This window comes from Rhipicephalus microplus, chromosome 3, assembly GCF_043290135.1.
Source record: "Rhipicephalus microplus isolate Deutch F79 chromosome 3, USDA_Rmic, whole genome shotgun sequence".
NCBI classification, from domain to species: domain Eukaryota; kingdom Metazoa; phylum Arthropoda; class Arachnida; order Ixodida; family Ixodidae; genus Rhipicephalus; species Rhipicephalus microplus.
In genome coordinates, this window is record NC_134702.1 from 210255408 (window position 1) to 210278774 (window position 23367).

General features: G+C 47.1%; 53 non-coding genes across 53 annotated transcripts; all 53 read left to right on the top strand.

Annotated features, from left to right (window-relative positions):
* Window positions 1-145: 145 nt before the first annotated feature.
* TRNAM-CAU (transfer RNA methionine (anticodon CAU)) lies at window positions 146-218 on the top strand. Its single transcript has one exon. It is a non-coding gene; the product is annotated as a tRNA-Met (tRNA).
* An 872-nt stretch (window positions 219-1090) lies between these two features.
* On the top strand, window positions 1091-1163 carry TRNAM-CAU (transfer RNA methionine (anticodon CAU)). The gene has a single exon. It is a non-coding gene; the product is annotated as a tRNA-Met (tRNA).
* A 164-nt stretch (window positions 1164-1327) lies between these two features.
* TRNAM-CAU (transfer RNA methionine (anticodon CAU)) lies at window positions 1328-1400 on the top strand. Its single transcript has one exon. It is a non-coding gene; the product is annotated as a tRNA-Met (tRNA).
* A 164-nt stretch (window positions 1401-1564) lies between these two features.
* TRNAM-CAU (transfer RNA methionine (anticodon CAU)) lies at window positions 1565-1637 on the top strand. The gene has a single exon. It is a non-coding gene; the product is annotated as a tRNA-Met (tRNA).
* Window positions 1638-1800: 163 nt separating this feature from the next.
* Window positions 1801-1873, top strand: TRNAM-CAU (transfer RNA methionine (anticodon CAU)). The gene has a single exon. It is a non-coding gene; the product is annotated as a tRNA-Met (tRNA).
* A 398-nt stretch (window positions 1874-2271) lies between these two features.
* On the top strand, window positions 2272-2344 carry TRNAM-CAU (transfer RNA methionine (anticodon CAU)). The gene has a single exon. It is a non-coding gene; the product is annotated as a tRNA-Met (tRNA).
* Window positions 2345-2507: 163 nt separating this feature from the next.
* TRNAM-CAU (transfer RNA methionine (anticodon CAU)) lies at window positions 2508-2580 on the top strand. The gene has a single exon. It is a non-coding gene; the product is annotated as a tRNA-Met (tRNA).
* A 400-nt stretch (window positions 2581-2980) lies between these two features.
* Window positions 2981-3053, top strand: TRNAM-CAU (transfer RNA methionine (anticodon CAU)). The gene has a single exon. It is a non-coding gene; the product is annotated as a tRNA-Met (tRNA).
* A 163-nt stretch (window positions 3054-3216) lies between these two features.
* On the top strand, window positions 3217-3289 carry TRNAM-CAU (transfer RNA methionine (anticodon CAU)). The gene has a single exon. It is a non-coding gene; the product is annotated as a tRNA-Met (tRNA).
* Window positions 3290-3453: 164 nt separating this feature from the next.
* Window positions 3454-3526, top strand: TRNAM-CAU (transfer RNA methionine (anticodon CAU)). The gene has a single exon. It is a non-coding gene; the product is annotated as a tRNA-Met (tRNA).
* Window positions 3527-4637: 1111 nt separating this feature from the next.
* Window positions 4638-4710, top strand: TRNAM-CAU (transfer RNA methionine (anticodon CAU)). The gene has a single exon. It is a non-coding gene; the product is annotated as a tRNA-Met (tRNA).
* Window positions 4711-5110: 400 nt separating this feature from the next.
* On the top strand, window positions 5111-5183 carry TRNAM-CAU (transfer RNA methionine (anticodon CAU)). Its single transcript has one exon. It is a non-coding gene; the product is annotated as a tRNA-Met (tRNA).
* Window positions 5184-5583: 400 nt separating this feature from the next.
* Window positions 5584-5656, top strand: TRNAM-CAU (transfer RNA methionine (anticodon CAU)). Its single transcript has one exon. It is a non-coding gene; the product is annotated as a tRNA-Met (tRNA).
* A 163-nt stretch (window positions 5657-5819) lies between these two features.
* On the top strand, window positions 5820-5892 carry TRNAM-CAU (transfer RNA methionine (anticodon CAU)). The gene has a single exon. It is a non-coding gene; the product is annotated as a tRNA-Met (tRNA).
* Window positions 5893-6689: 797 nt separating this feature from the next.
* On the top strand, window positions 6690-6762 carry TRNAM-CAU (transfer RNA methionine (anticodon CAU)). Its single transcript has one exon. It is a non-coding gene; the product is annotated as a tRNA-Met (tRNA).
* Window positions 6763-7160: 398 nt separating this feature from the next.
* Window positions 7161-7233, top strand: TRNAM-CAU (transfer RNA methionine (anticodon CAU)). Its single transcript has one exon. It is a non-coding gene; the product is annotated as a tRNA-Met (tRNA).
* A 400-nt stretch (window positions 7234-7633) lies between these two features.
* Window positions 7634-7706, top strand: TRNAM-CAU (transfer RNA methionine (anticodon CAU)). Its single transcript has one exon. It is a non-coding gene; the product is annotated as a tRNA-Met (tRNA).
* Window positions 7707-7870: 164 nt separating this feature from the next.
* TRNAM-CAU (transfer RNA methionine (anticodon CAU)) lies at window positions 7871-7943 on the top strand. The gene has a single exon. It is a non-coding gene; the product is annotated as a tRNA-Met (tRNA).
* Window positions 7944-8107: 164 nt separating this feature from the next.
* On the top strand, window positions 8108-8180 carry TRNAM-CAU (transfer RNA methionine (anticodon CAU)). The gene has a single exon. It is a non-coding gene; the product is annotated as a tRNA-Met (tRNA).
* A 1111-nt stretch (window positions 8181-9291) lies between these two features.
* Window positions 9292-9364, top strand: TRNAM-CAU (transfer RNA methionine (anticodon CAU)). Its single transcript has one exon. It is a non-coding gene; the product is annotated as a tRNA-Met (tRNA).
* Window positions 9365-9527: 163 nt separating this feature from the next.
* On the top strand, window positions 9528-9600 carry TRNAM-CAU (transfer RNA methionine (anticodon CAU)). Its single transcript has one exon. It is a non-coding gene; the product is annotated as a tRNA-Met (tRNA).
* Window positions 9601-10472: 872 nt separating this feature from the next.
* TRNAM-CAU (transfer RNA methionine (anticodon CAU)) lies at window positions 10473-10545 on the top strand. The gene has a single exon. It is a non-coding gene; the product is annotated as a tRNA-Met (tRNA).
* Window positions 10546-10709: 164 nt separating this feature from the next.
* Window positions 10710-10782, top strand: TRNAM-CAU (transfer RNA methionine (anticodon CAU)). Its single transcript has one exon. It is a non-coding gene; the product is annotated as a tRNA-Met (tRNA).
* Window positions 10783-10946: 164 nt separating this feature from the next.
* Window positions 10947-11019, top strand: TRNAM-CAU (transfer RNA methionine (anticodon CAU)). Its single transcript has one exon. It is a non-coding gene; the product is annotated as a tRNA-Met (tRNA).
* Window positions 11020-11183: 164 nt separating this feature from the next.
* Window positions 11184-11256, top strand: TRNAM-CAU (transfer RNA methionine (anticodon CAU)). The gene has a single exon. It is a non-coding gene; the product is annotated as a tRNA-Met (tRNA).
* A 398-nt stretch (window positions 11257-11654) lies between these two features.
* Window positions 11655-11727, top strand: TRNAM-CAU (transfer RNA methionine (anticodon CAU)). Its single transcript has one exon. It is a non-coding gene; the product is annotated as a tRNA-Met (tRNA).
* Window positions 11728-13462: 1735 nt separating this feature from the next.
* On the top strand, window positions 13463-13535 carry TRNAM-CAU (transfer RNA methionine (anticodon CAU)). The gene has a single exon. It is a non-coding gene; the product is annotated as a tRNA-Met (tRNA).
* Window positions 13536-13936: 401 nt separating this feature from the next.
* On the top strand, window positions 13937-14009 carry TRNAM-CAU (transfer RNA methionine (anticodon CAU)). Its single transcript has one exon. It is a non-coding gene; the product is annotated as a tRNA-Met (tRNA).
* A 163-nt stretch (window positions 14010-14172) lies between these two features.
* Window positions 14173-14245, top strand: TRNAM-CAU (transfer RNA methionine (anticodon CAU)). The gene has a single exon. It is a non-coding gene; the product is annotated as a tRNA-Met (tRNA).
* Window positions 14246-15354: 1109 nt separating this feature from the next.
* TRNAM-CAU (transfer RNA methionine (anticodon CAU)) lies at window positions 15355-15427 on the top strand. The gene has a single exon. It is a non-coding gene; the product is annotated as a tRNA-Met (tRNA).
* A 400-nt stretch (window positions 15428-15827) lies between these two features.
* Window positions 15828-15900, top strand: TRNAM-CAU (transfer RNA methionine (anticodon CAU)). The gene has a single exon. It is a non-coding gene; the product is annotated as a tRNA-Met (tRNA).
* Window positions 15901-16063: 163 nt separating this feature from the next.
* On the top strand, window positions 16064-16136 carry TRNAM-CAU (transfer RNA methionine (anticodon CAU)). Its single transcript has one exon. It is a non-coding gene; the product is annotated as a tRNA-Met (tRNA).
* A 401-nt stretch (window positions 16137-16537) lies between these two features.
* TRNAM-CAU (transfer RNA methionine (anticodon CAU)) lies at window positions 16538-16610 on the top strand. Its single transcript has one exon. It is a non-coding gene; the product is annotated as a tRNA-Met (tRNA).
* A 164-nt stretch (window positions 16611-16774) lies between these two features.
* TRNAM-CAU (transfer RNA methionine (anticodon CAU)) lies at window positions 16775-16847 on the top strand. Its single transcript has one exon. It is a non-coding gene; the product is annotated as a tRNA-Met (tRNA).
* Window positions 16848-17011: 164 nt separating this feature from the next.
* On the top strand, window positions 17012-17084 carry TRNAM-CAU (transfer RNA methionine (anticodon CAU)). Its single transcript has one exon. It is a non-coding gene; the product is annotated as a tRNA-Met (tRNA).
* Window positions 17085-17248: 164 nt separating this feature from the next.
* On the top strand, window positions 17249-17321 carry TRNAM-CAU (transfer RNA methionine (anticodon CAU)). Its single transcript has one exon. It is a non-coding gene; the product is annotated as a tRNA-Met (tRNA).
* Window positions 17322-17722: 401 nt separating this feature from the next.
* On the top strand, window positions 17723-17795 carry TRNAM-CAU (transfer RNA methionine (anticodon CAU)). Its single transcript has one exon. It is a non-coding gene; the product is annotated as a tRNA-Met (tRNA).
* Window positions 17796-17959: 164 nt separating this feature from the next.
* Window positions 17960-18032, top strand: TRNAM-CAU (transfer RNA methionine (anticodon CAU)). Its single transcript has one exon. It is a non-coding gene; the product is annotated as a tRNA-Met (tRNA).
* A 400-nt stretch (window positions 18033-18432) lies between these two features.
* On the top strand, window positions 18433-18505 carry TRNAM-CAU (transfer RNA methionine (anticodon CAU)). The gene has a single exon. It is a non-coding gene; the product is annotated as a tRNA-Met (tRNA).
* A 164-nt stretch (window positions 18506-18669) lies between these two features.
* Window positions 18670-18742, top strand: TRNAM-CAU (transfer RNA methionine (anticodon CAU)). The gene has a single exon. It is a non-coding gene; the product is annotated as a tRNA-Met (tRNA).
* Window positions 18743-19378: 636 nt separating this feature from the next.
* On the top strand, window positions 19379-19451 carry TRNAM-CAU (transfer RNA methionine (anticodon CAU)). The gene has a single exon. It is a non-coding gene; the product is annotated as a tRNA-Met (tRNA).
* Window positions 19452-19615: 164 nt separating this feature from the next.
* Window positions 19616-19688, top strand: TRNAM-CAU (transfer RNA methionine (anticodon CAU)). The gene has a single exon. It is a non-coding gene; the product is annotated as a tRNA-Met (tRNA).
* Window positions 19689-20084: 396 nt separating this feature from the next.
* On the top strand, window positions 20085-20157 carry TRNAM-CAU (transfer RNA methionine (anticodon CAU)). The gene has a single exon. It is a non-coding gene; the product is annotated as a tRNA-Met (tRNA).
* Window positions 20158-20558: 401 nt separating this feature from the next.
* Window positions 20559-20631, top strand: TRNAM-CAU (transfer RNA methionine (anticodon CAU)). The gene has a single exon. It is a non-coding gene; the product is annotated as a tRNA-Met (tRNA).
* A 164-nt stretch (window positions 20632-20795) lies between these two features.
* TRNAM-CAU (transfer RNA methionine (anticodon CAU)) lies at window positions 20796-20868 on the top strand. Its single transcript has one exon. It is a non-coding gene; the product is annotated as a tRNA-Met (tRNA).
* A 164-nt stretch (window positions 20869-21032) lies between these two features.
* On the top strand, window positions 21033-21105 carry TRNAM-CAU (transfer RNA methionine (anticodon CAU)). Its single transcript has one exon. It is a non-coding gene; the product is annotated as a tRNA-Met (tRNA).
* A 164-nt stretch (window positions 21106-21269) lies between these two features.
* Window positions 21270-21342, top strand: TRNAM-CAU (transfer RNA methionine (anticodon CAU)). The gene has a single exon. It is a non-coding gene; the product is annotated as a tRNA-Met (tRNA).
* A 164-nt stretch (window positions 21343-21506) lies between these two features.
* Window positions 21507-21579, top strand: TRNAM-CAU (transfer RNA methionine (anticodon CAU)). The gene has a single exon. It is a non-coding gene; the product is annotated as a tRNA-Met (tRNA).
* Window positions 21580-21743: 164 nt separating this feature from the next.
* TRNAM-CAU (transfer RNA methionine (anticodon CAU)) lies at window positions 21744-21816 on the top strand. Its single transcript has one exon. It is a non-coding gene; the product is annotated as a tRNA-Met (tRNA).
* Window positions 21817-22217: 401 nt separating this feature from the next.
* On the top strand, window positions 22218-22290 carry TRNAM-CAU (transfer RNA methionine (anticodon CAU)). Its single transcript has one exon. It is a non-coding gene; the product is annotated as a tRNA-Met (tRNA).
* A 164-nt stretch (window positions 22291-22454) lies between these two features.
* Window positions 22455-22527, top strand: TRNAM-CAU (transfer RNA methionine (anticodon CAU)). Its single transcript has one exon. It is a non-coding gene; the product is annotated as a tRNA-Met (tRNA).
* A 401-nt stretch (window positions 22528-22928) lies between these two features.
* TRNAM-CAU (transfer RNA methionine (anticodon CAU)) lies at window positions 22929-23001 on the top strand. The gene has a single exon. It is a non-coding gene; the product is annotated as a tRNA-Met (tRNA).
* Window positions 23002-23165: 164 nt separating this feature from the next.
* Window positions 23166-23238, top strand: TRNAM-CAU (transfer RNA methionine (anticodon CAU)). The gene has a single exon. It is a non-coding gene; the product is annotated as a tRNA-Met (tRNA).
* The last annotated feature ends 129 nt before the right edge of the window (window positions 23239-23367 follow it).

The window sequence follows — 23367 nt, forward strand, 5'->3', positions numbered from 1 at the left end:
GTTTGCTTATGAGAGTTTAATTAGGTCGTGAGGGGTGCGCTGTCTGGAACAGTAATGAATGACTGTTGCTGAATTTTCTTATTTTTTCGACCTTTAATTTGTGGAAACGAATGATACCGGTTGCGTTTCGCAGTGACCCCTGTCAGCCTCGGTAGCGCAGTAGGCAGCGCGTCAGTCTCATAATCTGAAGGTCGTGAGTTCCATCCTCACCCGGGGCAAAGGCGGTGTAGTTGTTTTGTTTGCTTATGAGAGTTTAATTAGGTCGTGAAGGGTGCGCTGTCTGGAGCAGTAATGAATGACTGTTGCTGAGTTTTTTTATTTTTTCGTCCTTTAACTTGTGGGAACTATTGATACCGGTTGTGTTTCCCAGTGACACCAGTCCGCCTCGGTAGCGCAGTAGGCGGCGCTTCAGTCTTATAATCTGAAGTTCGTGAGTTCAATCCTAAGGCGGGCCAATATCGATGCAGTTTTTTGTTTGCTTATGAGAGTTTAATTAGGTCGTGAGGGGTGCGCTGTCTGGAACAGTAATGAATGACTGTTGCTGAATTTTCTTATTTTTTCGACCTTTCATTTGTCGAAACGAATGATACCGGTTGCGTTTCCTAGTGACCCCTGTCCGCCTCGGTAGTGCAGTAGGCAGCACGTCAGTCTCATAATCTGAAGGTCGTGAGTTCAATCCACACCCAGGGTAAAGGCGGTACAGATTTTGTGTTTGCTTATGAGAGTTTAATTAGGTCGTGAGGGGTGCGCTGTCTGGAGCAGTAATGAATGACTGCTGCTGAGTTTTCTTACTTTTTCAATTTTTAACTTGTGGGAACTATTGATACTGGTTGTGTTTCCCAATGACACCTGTCCGCCTCGTTAGCGCAGTAGGCAGCGCGTCAGTTTCATAATTTGAGGGTCGTGAGTTCAATCCTCACCCCAGCAAAGGTGTTGCAGTTCTTTGTTTGCTTATGAGAGTTTAATTAGGTCGTGAGGGGTGCACTGTCTGAAGCAGTAATGAATGACTGTTGCTGAGTTTTCTTACTTTTTCGACCTTTAACTTGTGGGAACTATTGATACCTGTTGTGTTTTCCAGTGACACCTGTCCGCCTCGGTAGCGCAGTAGGCAGCGCGTCAGGCTCATAATCTGAAGGTCGTGAGTTCAATCCTCACCCGGGCCAAAGGCGGTGCCGTTTTTTTGTTTGCTTATGAGAGTTTAATTAGGTCTTGAGGGGTGCGCTGTCTGGAGCAGTAATAAATGACTGTTGCTGAGTTTTCTTACTTTTTCGACCTTTAACTTGAGGGAACTATTGATACCGGTTGTGTTTCCCAGTGACACCTGTCCGCCTCGGTAGCGCAGTAGGCAGCGCGTCAGTCTCATAATCTGAAGATCGTGAGTGCAATCCTCACCCGGGGCAAAGGCGGTGTAGTTTCTTTGTTTGCTTATGAGAGTTTAATTAGGTCGTGAGGAGTGCGCTGTCAGGAGCAGTAATAAATGACAGTTGCTCAGTTTTCTTATTTTTTCAACCTTTAATTTGTGGGAACTAATGATACCGGTTGCGTTTCCCAGTGACCCCAGTCTGCCTCGGTAGCGCAGAAGGCAGCGCGTCAGTCTCATATTCTGAAGGTCGTGAGTTCAATCCTCACCCGGGGCAAAGGCGGTGAAGTTTTTTGTTTGTTTATGAGAGTTTATATAGGTCGTGAAGGATGCGCTGTCTGGAGCAGTAGTGAATGACTGTTGCCGAGTTTTCTTACTTTTTTGACCTTTAACTTGAGGGAACTATTGATACCGGTTGTGTTTCCCAGTGACACCTGTCCGCCTCGGTAGCGCAGTAGGCAGCGCGTCAGTCTCATAATCTGAAGGTCGTGAGTTCAATTCTCACCCGGGCCAAAGCGGTGCAGTTTTTTGTTTGCTTATGAGAATTTAATTAGGTCGTGAGGGGTGCGCTGTCTGGAGCAGTAATAAATTATTTTTGCTCGGTTTTCTTACTGTTTCAATTTTTAACTTGTGGAAACAATTGATACCGGTTGTGTTTCCCAGTGACCCCTGTCCGCCTCGGTAGCGCAGTAGGCAGTGCGTCAGTCTCATAATCTGAAGGTCGTGAGTTCAATCCCAACCGGGGTAAAGGCGGTGCAGTTTTGTTGTTTGCTTATGATAGTTTAATTAGGTCGTGAGGGGATCGCTGTCTGGAGCAGTAATGATTGACTGTTGCTGAGTTTTCTTACTTTTTCGACCTTTAATTTGTGGAAACGAATGATACCGGTTGCGTTTCGCAGTGACCCCTGTCAGCCTCAGTAGCGCAGTAGGCAGCGCGTCAGTCTCATAATCTGAAGGTCGTGAGTTCAATTCTCGCCCGGGGCAAAGGCGGAGCAGATTTTGTGTTTGCTTATGAGAGTGTAATTAGGTCGTGAGGGGGGCGCTGTCTGGAGCAGTAATGAATGACTGTTGCTCGGTTTTCTTACTGTTTCAATTTTAACTTGTGGGAACTATTGATACCGGTTCTGTTTCCCAGTGACACCTGTCCGCCTCGGTAGCGCAGTAGGCAGCGCGTCAGTCTCATAATCTGAAGGTCGTGAGTTCAATTCTCACCCGGGCCAAAGGCGGTGCAGTTTTTTGTTTGCTTATGAGAGTTTAATTAGGTCGTGAGGAGTGCGCTGTCAGGAGCAGTAATGAACGACAGTTGCTCGGTTTTCTTAATTTCTCAATTTTTAACTTGGGGGAACTATTGATACCGGTTGTGTTTCCCAGAGACACCTGTCAGCCTCGGAAGCGCAGTAGGCAGCGCGTCAGTCTCATAATCTGAAGGTCGTGAGTTCAATACACACCCAGGGTAAAGGCGGTACACATTTTTTGTTTGCTTATGAGAGTTTAATTAGGTCGTGAGGGGTGCGCTGTCTGGAGCAGTAATAAATGACTGTTGCTCGGTTTTCTTACTGTTTCAATTTTTAACTTGTGGAAACGAATGATACCAGTTGCGTTTCGCAGTGACCCCTGTCAGCCTCGGTAGCGCAGTAGGCAGCGCGTCAGTCTCATAATCTGAAGGTCGTGAGTTCAATCCCCACCCGGGGTAAAGGCGATGCAGTTTTGTTGTTTGCTTATGAGAGTTGAATTAGGTCGTGAGGGGCGCGCTGTCTGGAGCAGTAATGATTGACTGTTGCTGAGTTTTCTTACTTTTTCGACCTTTAACTCGTGGGAACTATTGATACCGGTTGTGTTTCCCAGTCACACCTGTCGCTTCGGTAGTGCAGTAGGCAGCGCGTCAGTCTCATAATCTGAAGGTTGTGAGTTCAATCCTCACCCGGGGCAAAGGCGGTGCAGATTTTTTGTTTGCTCATGAGAGTTTAATTAGGTCGGGAGGGGTGCACTGTCTGGAGCAGTAATGAATGACTGTTGCCCAGTTTTCTTATTTTTTCGACCTTTAATTTGTGGAAACGAATGATACCAGTTGCGTTTCGCAGTGACCCCTGTCAGCCTCGGTAGCGCAGTAGGCAGCGCGTCAGTCTCATAATCTGAAGGTCGTGAGTTCCATCCTCACCCGGGGCAAAGGCGGTGTAGTTGTTTTGTTTGCTTATGAGAGTTTAATTAGGTCGTGAAGGGTGCGCTGTCTGGAGCAGTAATGAATGACTGTTGCTGAGTTTTTTTATTTTTTTGACCTTTAACTTGTGGGAACTATTGATACCGGTTGTGTTTCCCAGTGACACCAGTCCGCCTTGGTAGCGCAGTAGGCGGCGCTTCAGTCTCATAATCTGAAGGTCGTGAGTTCAATCAACACCCGGGGCAAAGGCGGTGCAGATTTTTTGTTTGCCTAAGAGAGTTTAATTAGGTTGTGAGGGGTGCGCTGTCCTGAGCAGTAATGAATGACTGTTGCGGAGTTTTCTTACTTTTTCGACCTTTAACATGTGGGAACTAGTGATACCGGTTCTGTTTCCCAGTGACCCCTGTCCGCCTCGGTAGCGCAGTAGGCAGCGCGTCAGTCTCATATTCTGAAGGTCGTGAGTTCAATCCTCCCCAGGGGCAAAGGTGGTGCAGATTTTTTGTTTGCCTATGAGAGTTTAATTAGGTTGTGAGGGGTGCGCTGTCCTGAGCAGTAATGAATGACTGTTGTGGAGTTTTCTTACTTTTTCGACCTTTAACATGTGGGAACTAGTGATACCGGTTCTGTTTCCCAGTGACCCCTGTCCGCCTCGGTAGCGATTAGGCAGCGCGTCAGTCTCATATTCTGAAGGTCGTGAGTTCAATCCTCACCCGGGGCAAAGGCGGTGCAGATTTTTTGTTTGCTTATGAGAGTTTATTTAGGTCGTGAGAGGTGCGCTGTCTGGAGCAGTAATGAATGACTGTTGCTGAGTTTTCCTACTTTTTCAACCTTTCACTTGGGGGAACTATTGATACCGGTTGTGTTTCCCAGTGACACCTGTCCGCCTCGGAAGCGCAGTAGGCAGCGCGTCAGTCTCATAATCTGAAGGTCGTGAGTTCAATCCACACCCAGGGTAAAGGCAGTACAGATTTTGTGTTTGCTTATGAGAGTGTAATTAGGTCGTGAGGGGTGCGTTGTCTGGAGCAGTAATAAATGACTGTTGCTCGGTTTTCTTACTGTTTCAATTTTTAACTTGTGGGAACTATTGATACCGGTTGTGTTTCCCAGTTACCCCTGTCCGCCTCGGTAGCGCAGTAGGCAGCGCGTCAGTCTCATAATCTGAAGGTCGTGAGTTCAATCCTCACCCGGAGCAAAGGCGCTGAAGTTTTTTGTTTGCTTATAAGAGTTTAAATAGGTCGTGAGGGGTGCGCTGTCTGGAGCAGTAATGAATGACTGCTGCTGAATTTTCTTACTTTTTCGACCTTTAACTTGTGGGAACAATTGATACCGGTTGTGTTTCCCAGTGTCACCTGTCCGCCTCGGTAGTCCAGTAGGCAGCGCGTCAGTCTCATAATCTGAAGGTCGTGCGTTCAATCCTAAGGCGGGCCAATGTCGATGCAGTTCTTTTGTTTGCATATGAGAGTTTAATTAGGTCGTGAGGGGTGCGCTGTCTGGAACAGTAATGAATGACTGTTGCTGAATTTTCTTATTTTTTCGACCTTTAATTTGTGGAAACGAATGATACCGGTTGCGTTTCGCAGTGACCCCTGTCAGCCTCGGTAGCGCAGTAGGCAGCGCGTCAGTCTCATAATCTGAAGGTCGTGAGTTCCATCCTCACCCGGGGCAAAGGCGGTGTAGTTGTTTTGTTTGCTTATGAGAGTTTAATTAGGTCGTGAAGGGTGCACTGTCTGGAGCAGTAATGAATGACTGTTGCTGAGTTTTTTTTATTTTTTCGTCCTTTAACTTGTGGGAACTATTGATACCGGTTGTGTTTCCCAGTGACACCAGTCCGCCTCGGTAGCGCAGTAGGCGGCGCTTCAGTCTCATAATCTGAAGGTCGTGAGTTCAATCCTAAGGCGGGCCAATATCGATGCAGTTTTTTGTTTGCTTATGAGAGTTTAATTAGGTCGTGAGGGGTGCGCTGTCTGGAACAGTAATGAATGACTGTTGCTAATTTTCTTATTTTTTCGACCTTTCATTTGTCGAAACGAATGATACCGGTTGCGTTTCCTAGTGACCCCTGTCCGCCTCGGTAGTGCAGTAGGCAGCGCGTCAGTCTCATATTCTGAAGGTCGTGAGTTCAAACCTCACCCGGGGCAAAGGCGGTGCAGATGTTTTGTTTGATTATGAGAGTTTAATTAGGTTGTGAGGGGTGCACTGTCTGGAGCAGTAATGAATGACTGTTGCCCAGTTTTCTTAGTTTTTCGACCTTTATATGTGGAAACGAATGATACCGGTTGCGTTTCCCAGTGGCCCCTGTCCGCCTCGGTAGCGCAGTAGGCAGCGCGTCAGTCTCATAATTTGAAGGTCGTGAGTTCAATCCTCACCCGGGGCAAAGGCGGTGCCGATTTTTTGTTTGCTTATGAGAGTTTATTTAGTTCGTGAGAGGTGCGCTGTCTGGAGCAGTATTGAATGACTGTTGCTGAGTTTTCCTACTTTTTCAACCTTTAACTTGGGGGAACTATTGATACTGGTTGTGTTTCCCAGTAACCCCTGTCCGCCTCGGTAGCGCAGTAGGCAGCGCGTCAGTCTCATAATCTGAAGGTCGGTGCGCTGTCTGGAGCAGTAAAGAATGACTGCTGCTGAGTTTTCTTACTTTTTCGACCTTTAACTTGCGGGAACTATTGATACCGGTTGTGTTTCCCAGTGTCACCTGTCCGCCTCGGTAGCGCAGTAGGCAGCGCGTCAGTCTCATAATCTGAAGGTCGTGAGTTCAATCCTGAGGCGGGCCAATGTCGATGCAGTTTTTTTGTTTTGTAATGAGAGTTTAATTAGGTCGTGAGGGGTGCGCTGTCTGGAGCAGTAATGAATGACTGCTGCTGAGTTTTCTTACTTTTTCGACCTTTAACTTGCGGGAACTATTGATACCGGTTGTGTTTCCCAGTGTCACCTGTCCGCCTCGGTAGTGCAGTAGGCAGCGCGTCAGTCTCATAATCTGAAGGTCGTGAGTTCAATCCTAAGGCGGGCCAATGTCGATGCAGTTTTTTTGTTTGCTTATGAGAGTTTAATTAGGTCGTGAGGGGTGCGCTGTCTGGAACAGTAATGAATGACTGTTGCCCAGTTTTCTTATTTTTTCAACCTTTATTTGTGGAAACGAATGATACCGGTTGCGTTTCCCAGTGACCCCTGTCCGCCTCGGTAGCGCAGTAGGCAGCGCGTCAGTCTCATAATCTGAAGGTCGTGAGTTCAATCCTCACCCGGGGGAAAGGTGGTGCAGATATTTGTTTGCTTATAAGAGTTTAATTAGGTCGTGAGGGGTGCACTGTCTGGAGCAGTAATGAATGACTGTTGCTGAGTTTTCTTACTTTTTCAATTTTTAACTTGTGGGAACTATTGATACTGGTTGTGTTTCCCAATGACACCTGTCCGCTTCGTTAGCGCAGTAGGCAGCGCGTCAGTTTCATAATCTGAAGTTCGTGAGTTCAATCCTCACCCCAGCAAAGGTGTTGCAGTTCTTTGTTTGCTTATGAGAGTTTAATTAGGTCGTGAGGGGTGCACTGTCTGAAGCAGTAATGAATGACTGTTGCTGAGTTTTCTTACTTTTTCGACCTTTAACTTGTGGGAACTATTGATACCGGTTGTGTTTCCCAGAGACACCTGTCCGCCTCGGTAGCGCAGTAGGCAGCGCGTCAGTCTCATAATCTGAAGGTCGTGAGTTCAATTCTCACCCGGGCCAAAGGCGGTGCAGTTTTTTGTTTGCTTATGAGAGTTTAATTAGGTCGTGAGGAGTGCGCTGTCAGGAGCAGTAATGAACGACAGTTGCTCGGTTTTCTTAATTTCTCAATTTTTAACTTGTGGGAACTATTGATACCGGTTGTGTTTCCCAGAGACACCTGTCAGCCTCGGAAGCGCAGTAGGCAGCGCGTCAGTCTCATAATCTGAAGGTCGTGAGTTCAATACACACCCAGGGTAAAGGCGGTACACATTTTTTGTTTGCTTATGAGAGTTTAATTAGGTCGTGAGGGGTGCGCTGTCTGGAGCAGTAATAAATGACTGTTGCTCGGTTTTCTTACTGTTTCAATTTTTAACTTGTGGAAACGAATGATACCAGTTGCGTTTCGTAGTGACCCCTGTCAGCCTCGGTAGCGCAGTAGGCAGCGCGTCAGTCTCATAATCTGAAGGTCGTGAGTTCAATCCCCACCCGGGGTAAAGGCGGTGCAGTTTTGTTGTTTGCTTATGAGAGTTGAATTAGGTCGTGAGGGGCGCGCTGTCTGGAGCAGTAATGATTGACTGTTGCTGAGTTTTCTTACTTTTTCGACCTTTAACTCGTGGGAACTATTGATACCGGTTGTGTTTCCCAGTCACACCTGTCCGCTTCGGTAGTGCAGTAGGCAGCGCGTCAGTCTCATAATCTGAAGGTTGTGAGTTCAATCCTCACCCGGGGCAAAGGCGGTGCAGATTTTTTGTTTGCTCATGAGAGTTTAATTAGGTCGGGAGGGGTGCACTGTCTGGAGCAGTAATGAATGACTGTTGCCCAGTTTTCTTATTTTTTCGACCTTTAATTTGTGGAAACGAATGATACCAGTTGCGTTTCGCAGTGACCCCTGTCAGCCTCGGTAGCGCAGTAGGCAGCGCGTCAGTCTCATAATCTGAAGGTCGTGAGTTCCATCCTCACCCGGGGCAAAGGCGGTGTAGTTGTTTTGTTTGCTTATGAGAGTTTAATTAGGTCGTGAAGGGTGCGCTGTCTGGAGCAGTAATGAATGACTGTTGCTGAGTTTTTTTATTTTTTTGACCTTTAACTTGTGGGAACTATTGATACCGGTTGTGTTTCCCAGTGACACCAGTCCGCCTTGGTAGCGCAGTAGGCGGCGCTTCAGTCTCATAATCTGAAGGTCGTGAGTTCAATCAACACCCGGGGCAAAGGCGGTGAAGATTTTTTGTTTGCCTAAGAGAGTTTAATTAGGTTGTGAGGGGTGCGCTGTCCTGAGCAGTAATGAATGACTGTTGCGGAGTTTTCTTACTTTTTCGACCTTTAACATGTGGGAACTAGTGATACCGGTTCTGTTTCCCAGTGACCCCTGTCCGCCTCGGTAGCGCAGTAGGCAGCGCGTCAGTCTCATAATCTGAAGGTCGTGAGTTCAATCCTCCCCAGGGGCAAAGGTGGTGCAGATTTTTTGTTTGCCTATGAGAGTTTAATTAGGTTGTGAGGGGTGCGCTGTCCTGAGCAGTAATGAATGACTGTTGCGGAGTTTTCTTACTTTTTCGACCTTTAACATGTGGGAACTAGTGATACCGGTTCTGTTTCCCAGTGACCCCTGTCCGCCTCGGTAGCGATTAGGCAGCGCGTCAGTCTCATATTCTGAAGGTCGTGAGTTCAATCCTCACCCGGGGCAAAGGCGGTGCAGATTTTTTGTTTGCTTATGAGAGTTTATTTAGGTCGTGAGAGGTGCGCTGTCTGGAGCAGTAATAAATGACTGTTGCTGAGTTTTCCTACTTTTTCAACCTTTCACTTGGGGGAACTATTGATACCGGTTGTGTTTCCCAGTGACACCTGTCCGCCTCGGAAGCGCAGTAGGCAGCGCGTCAGTCTCATAATCTGAAGGTCGTGAGTTCAATCCACACCCAGGGTAAAGGCGGTACAGATTTTGTGTTTGCTTATGAGAGTGTAATTAGGTCGTGAGGGGTGCGTTGTCTGGAGCAGTAATAAATGACTGTTGCTCGGTTTTCTTACTGTTTCAATTTTTAACTTGTGGGAACTATTGATACCGGTTGTGTTTCCCAGTTACCCCTGTCCGCCTCGGTAGCGCAGTAGGCAGCGCGTCAGTCTCATAATCTGAAGGTCGTGAGTTCAATCCTCACCCGGGGCAAAGGTGGTGCAGTTCTTTGTTTGCTTATGAGAGTTTATTTAGTTCGTGAGAGGTGCGCTGTCTGGAGCAGTATTGAATGACTGTTGCTGAGTTTTCCTACTTTTTCAACCTTTAACTTGGGGGAACTATTGATACTGGTTGTGTTTCCCAGTAACCCCTGTCCGCCTCGGTAGCGCAGTAGGCAGCGCGTCAGTCTCATAATTTGAAGGTCGTGAGTTCAATCCTCACCCGGGGCAAAGGCGGTACAGATTTTGTGTTTGCTTATGAGAGTTTAATTAGGTCGTGAGGGGTGCGCTGTCTGGAGCAGTAATGAATGACTGCTGCTGAGTTTTCTTACTTTTTCGACCTTTAACTTGCGGGAACTATTGATACCGGTTGTGTTTCCCAGTGTCACCTGTCCGCCTCGGTAGCGCAGTAGGCAGCGCGTCAGTCTCATAATCTGAAGGTCGTGAGTTCAATCCTGAGGCGGGCCAATGTCGATGCAGTTTTTTTGTTTGGTAATGAGAGTTTAATTAGGTCGTGAGGGGTGCGCTGTCTGGAGCAGTAATGAATGACTGCTGCTGAGTTTTCTTACTTTTTCGACCTTTAACTTGCGGGAACTATTGATACCGGTTGTGTTTCCCAGTGTCACCTGTCCGCCTCGGTAGTGCAGTAGGCAGCGCGTCAGTCTCATAATCTGAAGGTCGTGAGTTCAATCCTAAGGCGGGCCAATGTCGATGCAGTTTTTTTGTTTGCTTATGAGAGTTTAATTAGGTCGTGAGGGGTGCGCTGTCTGGAACAGTAATGAATGACTGTTGCCCAGTTTTCTTATTTTTTCGACCTTTATTTGTGGAAACGAATGATACCGGTTGCGTTTCCCAGTGACCCATGTGCGCCTCGGTAGCGCAGTAGGCAGCGCGTCAGTCTCATAATCTGAAGGTCGTGAGTTCAATCCTCGCCCCAGCAAAGGTGTTGCAGTTCTTTGTTTGCTTATGAGAGTTTAATTAGGTCGTGAGGGGTGCACTGTCTGAAGCAGTAATGAATGACTGTTGCTGAGTTTTCTTACTTTTTCGACCTTTAACTTGTGGGAACTATTGATACCTGTTGTGTTTTCCAGTGACACCTGTCCGCCTCGGTAGCGCAGTAGGCAGCGCGTCAGGCTCATAATCTGAAGGTCGTGAGTTCAATCCTCACCCGGGCCAAAGGCGGTGCCGTTTTTTTGTTTGCTTATGAGAGTTTAATTAGGTCTTGAGGGGTGCGCTGTCTGGAGCAGTAATAAATGACTGTTGCTGAGTTTTCTTACTTTTTCGACCTTTAACTTGAGGGAACTATTGATACCGGTTGTGTTTCCCAGTGACACCTGTCCGCCTCGGTAGCGCAGTAGGCAGCGCGTCAGTCTCATAATCTGAAGGTCGTGAGTGCAATCCTCACCCGGGGCAAAGGCGGTGTAGTTGTTTTGTTTGCTTATGAGAGTTTAATTAGGTCGTGAGGAGTGCGCTGTCAGGAGCAGTAATGAATGACAGTTGCTCGGTTTTCTTATTTTTTCAACCTTTAATTTGTGGGAACTAATGATACCGGTTGCGTTTCCCAGTGACCCCAGTCTGCCTCGGTAGCGCAGTAGGCAGCGCGTCAGTCTCATATTCTGAAGGTCGTGAGTTCAATCCTCACCCGGGGCAAAGGCGGTGAAGTTTTTTTGTTTGTTTATGAGAGTTTATATAGGTCGTGAAGGATGCGCTGTCTGGAGCAGTAGTGAACGACTGTTGCCGAGTTTTCTTACTTTTTCGACCTTTAACTTGAGGGAACTATTGATACCAGTTGTGTTTCCCAGTGACACCTGTCCGCCTCGGTAGCGCAGTAGGCAGCGCGTCAGTCTCATAATCTGAAGGTCGTGAGTTCAATTCTCACCCGGGCCAAAGCGGTGCAGTTTTTTGTTTGCTTATGAGAATTTAATTAGGTCGTGAGGGGTGCGCTGTCTGGAGCAGTAATAAATTATTTTTGCTCGGTTTTCTTACTGTTTCAATTTTTAACTTGTGGAAACTATTGATACCGGTTGTGTTTCCCAGTGACCCCTGTCCGCATCGGTAGCGCAGTAGGCAGCGCGTCAGTCTCATAATCTGAAGGTCGTGAGTTCAATCCCAACCGGGGTAAAGGCGGTGCAGTTTTGTTGTTTGCTCATGAGAGTTTAATTAGGTCGTGAGGGGTGCGCTGTCTGGAACAGTAATGAATGACTGTTGCTGAATTTTCTTATTTTTTCGACCTTTAATTTGTGGAAACGCATGATACCGGTTGCGTTTCGCAGTGACCCCTGTCAGCCTCGGTAGCGCAGTAGGCAGCGCGTCAGTCTCATATTCTGAAGGTCGTGAGTTCCATCCTCACCCGGGGCAAAGGCGGTGTAGTTGTTTTGTTTGCTTATGAGAGTTTAATTAGGTCGTGAAGGGTGCACTGTCTGGAGCAGTAATGAATGACTGTTGCTGAGTTTTTTTATTTTTTCGTCCTTTAACTTGTGGGAACCATTGATACCGTTTGTTTTTCCCAGTGACACCAGTCCGCCTCGGTAGCGCAGTAGGCGGCGCTTCAGTCTCATAATCTGAGACTGAAGCGCATAATCTGAGACTATATATGCGGAAGGGAAGGTGAAGCTCTTGGACTAGGATTCAGTGTAAAGAAGTGTGGTTTGATGGTATTCAATGATCCCTGTGATCAGACGGTGTCCATACAAGGCCAAGAAATACCGAGGGTAAGTGAATACAAGTACCTTGGAGTATGGGTAAATGAGAGTGATAGATACATGGAGGTACAGGAAAAAGCCTCGGCAGCAAAAGGAAAGAGGAATGCGGCAATAATGAAGCACAGAGCGTTGTGGGGATACAATAGGTATGAGGTACTTCGAGGTCTGTGGAAGGGTGTAATGGTTCCAGGGCTTACTTTTGGGAACTCAGTGGTGTGCATGAGGGCAGAGGTGCAATCGGGAATGGATGTAAATCAAAGGACTGTGGGACGCCTCGCGTTGGGTGCTCACGGGAAGACGACAAACGAGGCTGTAAAGGGCGATATGGGGTGGGCAGGTTTTGAGGCGAGGGAAGCGCAGAGCAAAATAAGGTTCGAAGAAAGGCTAAGAAATATGAAGGAGAGTAGATGGGCAGAGAAGGTGTTCCGTTATTTGTATAGGAAGAGCGTGGACACACAGTGGAGAAAAAGAACTAGAAGACTCACTAGTAAATATACGGCTGGTATTGTGAGCCATATGTCAACAAAGAGCGTTAAGGGAAAAGTCAGGGAGGCGGAGAGGATTTACTGGATGGCAGCTATGGAGAAAAAACCGGCTTTGAGTAACTACCGAAAGGGCAAAAATGAAATAAGGAGGGAGGCATTTTACGATAATTCAAGGGGAAGCGCTTTACTGTTTGAAGCGAGATCGGGTTGCCTTAGAACGCGTAGTTATAAAGCAAGATTCAGTAAAGAAGAAGAACAATGCACATGCTGCGGGAAAGATAAGGAAACGGCGGAACATGTTCTGATTGAATGTGGAGATATCCACCCAGGTGTACGTTTGGGCACGAACCTACAGGAAGCCTTGGGTTTTAGGGACAACAATGGAAAGCTGAACACACCCGCGATTGAAATAAGTAAGAGACGGTTAGAGTATTGGTGGCAGAAAATTAGAGAGAAAGGACAAAAATAAATATTGGAAAAATAAAATATGGACAGTGTGCCGTAAATGGCAGAGAACTTAAGCTGAAAATTTACCTTTTTTCCATTAAGATAGAATTTATCGAAGTAGAGGCATTAGGCCAACATAAAAAAAAAGGAAAAAAGTTTTTTTTATTTATTTATTTATTTTTTTTGTCGAGCCTGGTGGCATACTTGTCACCACCCCGTTATAAAGGGGACGCTCATAGCATCCATCCATCCATCCATCCATCCTGAGGGTCGTGAGTTCAATCCTAAGGCGGGCCAATATCGATGCAGTTTTTTGTTTGCTTATGAGAGTTTAATTAGGTCGTGAGGGGTGCACTGTCTGGAGCAGTAATGAATGACTGTTGCCCAGTTTTCTTAGTTTTTCGACCTTTATATGTGGAAACGAATGATACCGGTTGCGTTTCCCAGTGACCCCTGTCCGCCTCGGTAGCGCAGTAGGCAGCGCGTCAGTCTCATAATTTGAAGGTCGTGAGTTCAATCCTCACCCGGGGCAAAGGCGGTGCCGATTTTTTGTTTGCTTATGAGAGTTTATTTAGTTCGTGAGAGGTGCGCTGTCTGGAGCAGTATTGAATGACTGTTGCTGAGTTTTCCTACTTTTTCGACCTTTAACTTGCGGGAACTATTGATACCGGTTGTGTTTCCCAGTGTCACCTGTCCGCCTCGGTAGTGCAGTAGGCAGCGTGTCAGTCTCATAATCTGAAGATCGTGAGTGCAATCCTCACCCGGGGCAAAGGCGGTGTAGTTGTTTTGTTTGCTTATGAGAGTTTAATTAGGTCGTGAGGAGTGCGCTGTCAGGAGCAGTAATGAATGACAGTTGCTCGGTTTTCTTATTTTTTCAACCTTTAATTTGTGGGAACTAATGATACCGGTTGCGTTTCCCAGTGACCCCTGTCCGCCTCGGTAGCGCAGTAGGCAGCGCGTCAGTCTCATATTCTGAAGGTCGTGAGTTCAATCCTCACCCGGGGCAAAGGCGGTGAAGTTTTTTGTTTGTTTATGAGAGTTTATATAGGTCGTGAAGGATGCGCTGTGTGGAGCAGTAGTGAATGACTGTTGCCGAGTTTTCTTACTTTTTCGACCTTTAACTTGAGGGAACTATTGATACCGGTTGTGTTTCCCAGTGACACCTGTCCGCCTCGGTAGCGCAGTAGGCAGCGCGTCAGTCTCATAATCTGAAGGTTGTGAGTTCAATTCTCACCCGGGCCAAAGCGGTGCAGTTTTTTGTTTGCTCATGAGAATTTAATTAGGTCGTGAGGGGTGCGCTGTCTGGAGCAGTAATAAATTATTTTTGCTCGGTTTTCTTACTGTTTCAATTTTTACCTTGTGGAAACTATTGATACCGGTTGTGTTTCCCAGTGACCCCTGTCCGCCTCAGTAGCGCAGTAGGCAGCGCGTCAGTCTCATAATCTGAAGGTCGTGAGTTTCATCCTCACCCGGGGCAAAGGCGGTGTAGTTGTTTTGTTTGCTTATGAGAGTTTAATTAGGTCGTGAAGGGTGCGCTGTCTGGAGCAGTAATGAATGACTGTTGCTGAGTTTTTTCATTTTTTTGACCTTTAACTTGTGGGAACTATTGATACCGGCTGTGTTTCCCAGTGACACTAGTCCGCCTCGGTAGCGCAGTAGGCGGCGCTTCAGTCTCATAATCTGAAGGTCGTGAGTTCAATCAACACCCGGGGCAAAGGCGGTGAAGATTTTTTGTTTGCCTATGAGAGTTTAATTAGGTTGTGAGGGGTGCGCTGTCCTGAGCAGTAATGAATGACTGTTGCGGAGTTTTCTTACTTTTTCGACCTTTAACATGTGGGAACTAGTGATACCGGTTCTGTTTCCCAGTGACCCCTGTCCGCCTCGGTAGCGATTAGGCAGCGCGTCAGTCTCATAATCTGAAGGTCGTGAGTTCAATCCTCACCCGGGGCAAAGGCGGTGCAGATTTTTTGTTTGCTTATGAGAGTTTATTTAGGTCGTGAGAGGTGCGCTGTCTGGAGCAGTAACGAATGACTGTTGCTGAGTTTTCCTAGTTTTTCAACCTTTCACTTGGGGGAACTATTGATACCGGTTGTGTTTCCCAGTGACACCTGTCCGCCTCGGAAGCGCAGTAGGCAGCGCGTCAGTCTCATAATCTGAAGGTCGTGAGTTCAATCCACACCCAGGGTAAAGGCGGTACAGATTTTGTGTTTGCTTATGAGAGTGTAATTAGGTCGTGAGGGGTGCGCTGTCTGGAGCAGTAATAAATGACTGTTGCTCGGTTTTCTTACTGTTTCAATTTTTAACTTGTGGGAACTATTGATACCGGTTGTGTTTCCCAGTTACCCCTGTCCGCCTCGGTAGCGCAGTAGGCAGCGCGTCAGTCTCATAATCTGAAGGTCGTGAGTTCAATCCTCACCCGGGGCAAAGGCGCTGAAGTTTTTTGTTTGCTTATAAGAGTTTAAATAGGTCGTGAGGGGTGCGCTGTCTGGAGCAGTAATGAATGACTGCTGCTGAGTTTTCTTACTTTTTCGACCTTTAACTTGTGGGAACAATTGATACCGGTTGTGTTTCCCAGTGTCACCTGTCCGCCTCGGTAGTGCAGTAGGCAGCGCGTCAGTCTCATAATCTGAAGGTCGTGAGTTCAATCCTAAGGCGGGCCAATGTCGATGCAGTTTTTTTGTTTGCTTATGAGAGTTTAATTAGGTCGTGAGGGGTGCGCTGTCTGGAACAGTAATGAATGACTGTTGCTGAATTTTCTTATTTTTTCGACCTTTAATTTGTGGAAACGAATGATACCGGTTGCGTTTCGCAGTGACCCCTGTCAGCCTCGGTAGCGCAGTAGTCAGCGCGTCAGTCTCATAATCTGAAGGCCGTGAGTTCCATCCTCACCCGGGGCAAAGGCGGTGCAGATGTTTTGTTTGCTTATGAGAGTTTAATTAGGTCGTGAGGGGTGCACTGTCTGGAGCAGTAATGAATGACTGTTGCCCAGTTTTCTTAGTTTTTCGACCTTTATATGTGGAAACGAATGATACCGGTTGCGTTTCCCAGTGACCCCTGTCCGCCTCGGTAGCGCAGTAGGCAGCGCGTCAGTCTCATAATTTGAAGGTCGTGAGTTCAATCCTCACCCGGGGCAAAGGCGGTGCCGATTTTTTGTTTGCTTATGAGAGTTTATTTAGTTCGTGAGAGGTGCGCTGTCTGGAGCAGTATTGAATGACTGTTGCTGAGTTTTCCTACTTTTTCAACCTTTAACTTGGGGGAACTATTGATACTGGTTGTGTTTCCCAGTGACCCCTGTCCACCTCGGTAGCGCAGTAGGCAGCGCGTCAGTCTCATAATTTGAAGGTCGTGAGTGCAATCCTCACCCGGGGCAAAGGCGGTACAGTTTTTGTGTTTGCTTATGAGAGTTCAATTAGGTCGTGAGGGGTGCGCTGTCTGGAGCAGTAATGAATGACTGCTGCTGAGTTTTCTTACTTTTTCAATTTTTAACTTGTGGGAACTATTGATACTGGTTGTGTTTCCCAATGACACCTGTCCGCCTCGGTAGCGCAGTAGGCAGCGCGTCAGTCTCATAATTTGAAGGTCGTGAGTTCAATCCTCACCCGGGGCAAAGGCGGTGCCGATTTTTTGTTTGCTTATGAGAGTTTATTTAGTTCGTGAGAGGTGCGCTGTCTGGAGCAGTAATGAATGACTGCTGCTGAGTTTTCTTACTTTTTCAATTTTTAACTTGTGGGAACTATTGATACCGGTTGCGTTTCCCAGTGACCCCTGTCCGCCTCGGTAGCGCAGTAGGCAGCGCGTCAGTCTCATAATTTGAAGGTCGTGAGTTCAATCCTCACCCGGGGCAAAGGCGGTACAGATTTTGTGTTTGCTTATGAGAGTTTAATAAGGTCGTGAGGGGTGCGCTGTCTGGAGCAGTAATGAATGACTGCTGCTGAGTTTTCTTACTTTTTCAATTTTTAACTTGTGGGAACTATTGATACCGGTTGCGTTTCCCAGTGACCCCTGTCCACCTCGGTAGCGCAGTAGGCAGCGCGTCAGTCTCATAATTTGAAGGTCGTGAGTTCAATCCTCACCCGGGGCAAAGGCGGTACAGATTTTGTGTTTGCTTATGAGAGTTTAATTAGGTCGTGAGGGGTGCGCTGTCTGGAGCAGTAATGAATGACTGCTGCTGAGTTTTCTTACTTTTTCAATTTTTAACTTGTGGGAACTATTGATACTGGTTGTGTTTCCCAATGACACCTGTCCGCCTCGGTAGCGCAGTAGGCAGCGCGTCAGTCTCATAATTTGAAGGTCGTGAGTTCAATCCTCACCCGGGGCAAAGGCGGTGCCGATTTTTTGTTTGCTTATGAGAGTTTATTTAGTTCGTGAGAGGTGCGCTGTCTGGAGCAGTAATGAATGACTGCTGCTGAGTTTTCTTACTTTTTCAATTTTTAACTTGTGGGAACTATTGATACTGGTTGTGTTTCCCAGTGACCCCTGTCCGCATCTGTAGCGCAGTAGGCAGCGCGTCAGTCTCATAATTTGAAGGTCGTGAGTTCAATCCTCACCCGGGGCAAAGGCGGTACAGATTTTGTGTTTGCTTATGAGAGTTTAATTAGGTCGTGAGGGGTGCGCTGTCTGGAGCAGTAATGAATGACTGCTGCTGAGTTTTCTTACTTTTTCAATTTTTAACTTGTGGGAACTATTGATACCGGTTGCGTTTCCCAGTGACCCCTGTCCGCCTCGGTAGCGCAGTAGGCAGCGCGTCAGTCTCATAATTTGAAGGTCGTGAGTTCAATCCTCACCCGGGGCAAAGGCGGTGCCGATTTTTTGTTTGCTTATGAGAGTTTATTTAGTTCGTGAGAGGTGCGCTGTCTGGAGCAGTATTGAATGACTGTTGCTGAGTTTTCCTACTTTTTCAACCTTTAACTTGGGGGAACTATTGATACTGGTTGTGTTTCCCAGTGACCCCTGTCCGCCTCGGTAGCGCAGTAGGCAGCGCGTCAGTCTCATAATTTGAAGGTCGTGAGTTCAATCCTCACCCGGGGCAAAGGCGGTGCCAATTTTTTGTTTGCTTATGAGAGTTTATTTAGTTCGTGAGAGGTGCGCTGTCTGGAGCAGTATTGAATGACTGTTGCTGAGTTTTCCTACTTTTTCGACCTTTAACTTGCGGGAACTATTGATACCGGTTGTGTTTCCCAGTGTCACCTGTCCGCCTCGGTAGTGCAGTAGGCAGCGTGTCAGTCTCATAATCTGAAGGTCGTGAGTTCAATCCTCACCCGGGGGAAAGGTGGTGCAGATATTTGTTTGCTTATAAGAGTTTAATTAGGTCGTGAGGGGTGCACTGTCTGGAGCAGTAATGAATGACTGTTGCTGAGTTTTCTTACTTTTTCAATTTTTAACTTGTGGGAACTATTGATACTGGTTGTGTTTCCCAATGACACCTGTCCGCCTCGGTAGCGCAGTAGGCAGCGCGTCAGGCTCATAATCTGAAGGTCGTGAGTTCAATCCTCACCCGGGCCAAAGGCGGTGCCGTTTTTTTGTTTGCTTATGAGAGTTTAATTAGGTCTTGAGGGGTGCGCTGTCTGGAGCAGTAATAAATGACTGTTGCTGAGTTTTCTTACTTTTTCGACCTTTAACTTGAGGGAACTATTGATACCGGTTGTGTTTCCCAGTGACACCTGTCCGCCTCGGTAGCGCAGTAGGCAGCGCGTCAGTCTCATAATCTGAAGGTCGTGAGTGCAATCCTCACCCGGGGCAAAGGCGGTGTAGTTGTTTTGTTTGCTTATGAGAGTTTATATAGGTCGTAAAGGATGCACTGTCTGGAGCAGTAGTGAATGACTGTTGCCGAGTTTTCTTACTTTTTCGACCTTTAACTTGAGGGAACTATTGATACCGGTTGTGTTTCCCAGTGACACCTGTCCGCCTCGGTAGCGCAGTAGGCAGCGCGTCAGTCTCATAATTTGAAGGTCGTGAGTTCAATTCTCACCCGGGCCAAAGCGGTGCAGTTTTTTGTTTGCTTATGAGAATTTAATTAGGTCGTGAGGGGTGCGCTGTCTGGAGCAGTAATAAATTATTTTTGCTCGGTTTTCTTACTGTTTCAATTTTTAACTTGTGGAAACTATTGATACCGGTTGTGTTTCCCAGTGACCCCTGTCCGCCTCGGTAGCGCAGTAGGCAGCGCGTCAGTCTCATAATCTGAAGGTCGTGAGTTCAATCCCAACCGGGGTAAAGGCGGTGCAGTTTTGTTGTTTGCTTATGATAGTTTAATTAGGTCGTGAGGGGTGCGCTGTTTGGAGCAGTAATGATTGACTGTTGCTGAGTTTTCCTAATTTTTTCGACCTTTAATTTGTGGAAACGAATGATACCGGTTGCGTTTCGCAGTGACCCCTGTCAGCCTCAGTAGCGCAGTAGGCAGCGCGTCAGTCTCATAATCTGAAGGTCGTGAGTTCAATCCTCACCCGGGGCAAAGGCGGTGAAGTTTTTTTGTTTGTTTATGAGAGTTTATATAGGTCGTCAAGGATGCGCTGTCTGGAGCAGTAGTGAATGACTGTTGCCGAGTTTTCTTACTTTTTCGACCTTTAACTTGAGGCAACTATTGATACCGGTTGTGTTTCCCAGTGACACCTGTCCGCCTCGGTAGCGCAGTAGGCAGCGCGTCAGTCTCATAATCTGAAGGTCGTGAGTTCAATTCTCACCCGGGCCAAAGCGGTGCAGTTTTTTGTTTGCTTATGAGAATTTATTAGGTCGTGAGGGGTGCGCTGTCTGGAGCAGTAATAAATGATTTTTGCTCGGTTTTCTTACTGTTTCAATTTTTAAATTGTGGAAAATATTGATACCGGTTGTGTTTCCCAGTGACCCCTGTCCGCCTCGGTAGCGCAGTAGGCAGCGCGTCAGTCTCATAATCTGAAGGTCGTGAGTTCAATCCCAACCGGGGTAAAGGCGGTGCAGTTTTGTTGTTTGCTTATGATAGTTTAATTAGGTTGTGAGGGGTGCGCTGTCTGGAGCAGTAATGATTGACTGTTGCTGAGTTTTCTTAGTTTTTCGAACTTTATATGTGGAAACGAATGATACCGGTTGCGTTTCCCAGTGACCCCTGTCCGCCTCGGTAGCGCAGTAGGCAGCGCGTCAGTCTCATAATTTGAAGGTCGTGAGTTCAATCCTCACCCGGGGCAAAGGCGGTGCCGATTTTTTGTTTGCTTATGAGAGTTTATTTAGTTCGTGAGAGGTGCGCTGTCTGGAGCAGTATTGAATGACTGTTGCTGAGTTTTCCTACTTTTTCAACCTTTAACTTGGGGGAACTATTGATACTGGTTGTGTTTCCCAGTGACCCCTGTCCACCTCGGTAGCGCAGTAGGCAGCGCGTCAGTCTCATAATTTGAAGGTCGTGAGTGCAATCCTCACCCGGGGCAAAGGCGGTACAGATTTTGTGTTTGCTTATGAGAGTTTAATTAGGTCGTGAGGGGTGCGCTGTCTGGAGCAGTAATGAATGACTGCTGCTGAGTTTTCTTACTTTTTCAATTTTTAACTTGTGGGAACTATTGATACTGGTTGTGTTTCCCAATGACACCTGTCCGCCTCGGTAGCGCAGTAGGCAGCGCGTCAGTCTCATAATTTGAAGGTCGTGAGTTCAATCCTCACCCGGGGCAAAGGCGGTGCCGATTTTTTGTTTGCTTATGAGAGTTTATTTAGTTCGTGAGAGGTGCGCTGTCTGGAGCAGTAATGAATGACTGCTGCTGAGTTTTCTTACTTTTTCAATTTTTAACTTGTGGGAACTATTGATACCGGTTGCGTTTCCCAGTGACCCCTGTCCGCCTCGGTAGCGCAGTAGGCAGCGCGTCAGTCTCATAATTTGAAGGTCGTGAGTTCAATCCTCACCCGGGGCAAAGGCGGTGCTGATTTTTTGTTTGCTTATGAGAGTTTATTTAGTTCGTGAGAGGTGCGCTGTCTGGAGCAGTATTGAATGACTGTTGCTGAGTTTTCCTACTTTTTCAATTTTTAACTTGTGGGAACTATTGATACTGGTTGTGTTTCCCAATGACACCTGTCCGCCTCGGTAGCGCAGTAGGCAGCGCGTCAGTCTCATAATTTGAAGGTCGTGAGTTCAATCCTCACCCGGGGCAAAGGCGGTGCCGATTTTTTGTTTGCTTATGAGAGTTTATTTAGTTCGTGAGAGGTGCGCTGTCTGGAGCAGTAATGAATGACTGCTGCTGAGTTTTCTTACTTTTTCAATTTTCAACTTGTGGGAACTATTGATACTGGTTGTGTTTCCCAGTGACCCCTGTCCGCCTCGGTAGCGCAGTAGGCAGCGCGTCAGTCTCATAATTTGAAGGTCGTGAGTTCAATCCTCACCCGGGGCAAAGGCGGTACAGATTTTGTGTTTGCTTATGAGAGTTTAATTAGGTCGTGAGGGGTGCGCTGTCTGGAGCAGTAATGAATGACTGCTGCTGAGTTTTCTTACTTTTTCAATTTTTAACTTGTGGGAACTATTGATACCGGTTGCGTTTCCCAGTGACCCCTGTCCGCCTCGGTAGCGCAGCAGGCAGCGCGTCAGTCTCATAATTTGAAGGTCGTGAGTTCAATCCTCACCCGGGGCAAAGGCGGTACAGATTTTGTGTTTGCTTATGAGAGTTTAATTAGGTCGTGAGGGGTGCGCTGTCTGGAGCAGTAATGAATGACTGCTGCTGAGTTTTCTTACTTTTTCAATTTTTAACTTGTGGGAACTATTGATACTGGTTGTGTTTCCCAATGACACCTGTCCGCCTCGGTAGCGCAGTAGGCAGCGCGTCAGTCTCATAATTTGAAGGTCGTGAGTTCAATCCTCACCCGGGGCAAAGGCGGTGCCGATTTTTTGTTTGCTTATGAGAGTTTATTTAGTTCGTGAGAGGTGCGCTGTCTGGAGCAGTAATGAATGACTGCTGCTGAGTTTTCTTACTTTTTCAATTTTTAACTTGTGGGAACTATTGATACTGGTTGTGTTTCCCAGTGACCCCTGTCCGCCTCTGTAGCGCAGTAGGCAGCGCGTCAGTCTCATAATTTGAAGGTCGTGAGTTCAATCCTCACCCGGGGCAAAGGCGGTACAGATTTTGTGTTTGCTTATGAGAGTTTAATTAGGTCGTGAGGGGTGCGCTGTCTGGAGCAGTAATGAATGACTGCTGCTGAGTTTTCTTACTTTTTCAATTTTTAACTTGTGGGAACTATTGATACCGGTTGCGTTTCCCAGTGACCCCTGTCCGCCTCGGTAGCGCAGTAGGCAGCGCGTCAGTCTCATAATTTGAAGGTCGTGAGTTCAATCCTCACCCGGGGCAAAGGCGGTGCCGATTTTTTGTTTGCTTATGAGAGTTTATTTAGTTCGTGAGAGGTGCGCTGTCTGGAGCAGTATTGAATGACTGTTGCTGAGTTTTCTTACTTTTTCAACCTTTAACTTGGGGGAACTATTGATACTGGTTGCGTTTCCCAGTGACCCCTGTCCGCCTCGGTAGCGCAGTAGGCAGCGCGTCAGTCTCATAATTTGAAGGTCGTGAGTTCAATCCTCACCCGGGGCAAAGGCGGTGCCGATTTTTTGTTTGCTTATGAGAGTTTATTTAGTTCGTGAGAGGTGCGCTGTCTGGAGCAGTATTGAATGACTGTTGCTGAGTTTTCCTACTTTTTCAACCTTTAACTTGGGGGAACTATTGATACTGGTTGTGTTTCCCAGTGACCCCTGTCCACCTCGGTAGCGCAGTAGGCAGCGCGTCAGTCTCATAATTTGAAGGTCGTGAGTGCAATCCTCACCCGGGGCAAAGGCGGTACAGATTTTGTGTTTGCTTATGAGAGTTTAATTAGGTCGTGAGGGGTGCGCTGTCTGGAGCAGTAATGAATGACTGCTGCTGAGTTTTCTTACTTTTTCAATTTTTAACTTGTGGGAACTATTGATACTGGTTGTGTTTCCCAATGACACCTGTCCGCCTCGGTAGCGCAGTAGGCAGCGCGTCAGTCTCATAATTTGAAGGTCGTGAGTTCAATCCTCACCCGGGGCAAAGGCGGTGCCGATTTTTTGTTTGCTTATGAGAGTTTATTTAGTTCGTGAGAGGTGCGCTGTCTGGAGCAGTAATGAATGACTGCTGCTGAGTTTTCTTACTTTTTCAATTTTTAACTTGTGGGAACTATTGATACCGGTTGCGTTTCCCAGTGACCCCTGTCCGCCTCGGTAGCGCAGTAGGCAGCGCGTCAGTCTCATAATTTGAAGGTCGTGAGTTCAATCCTCACCCGGGGCAAAGGCGGTGCTGATTTTTTGTTTGCTTATGAGAGTTTATTTAGTTCGTGAGAGGTGCGCTGTCTGGAGCAGTATTGAATGACTGTTGCTGAGTTTTCCTACTTTTTCAATTTTTAACTTGTGGGAACTA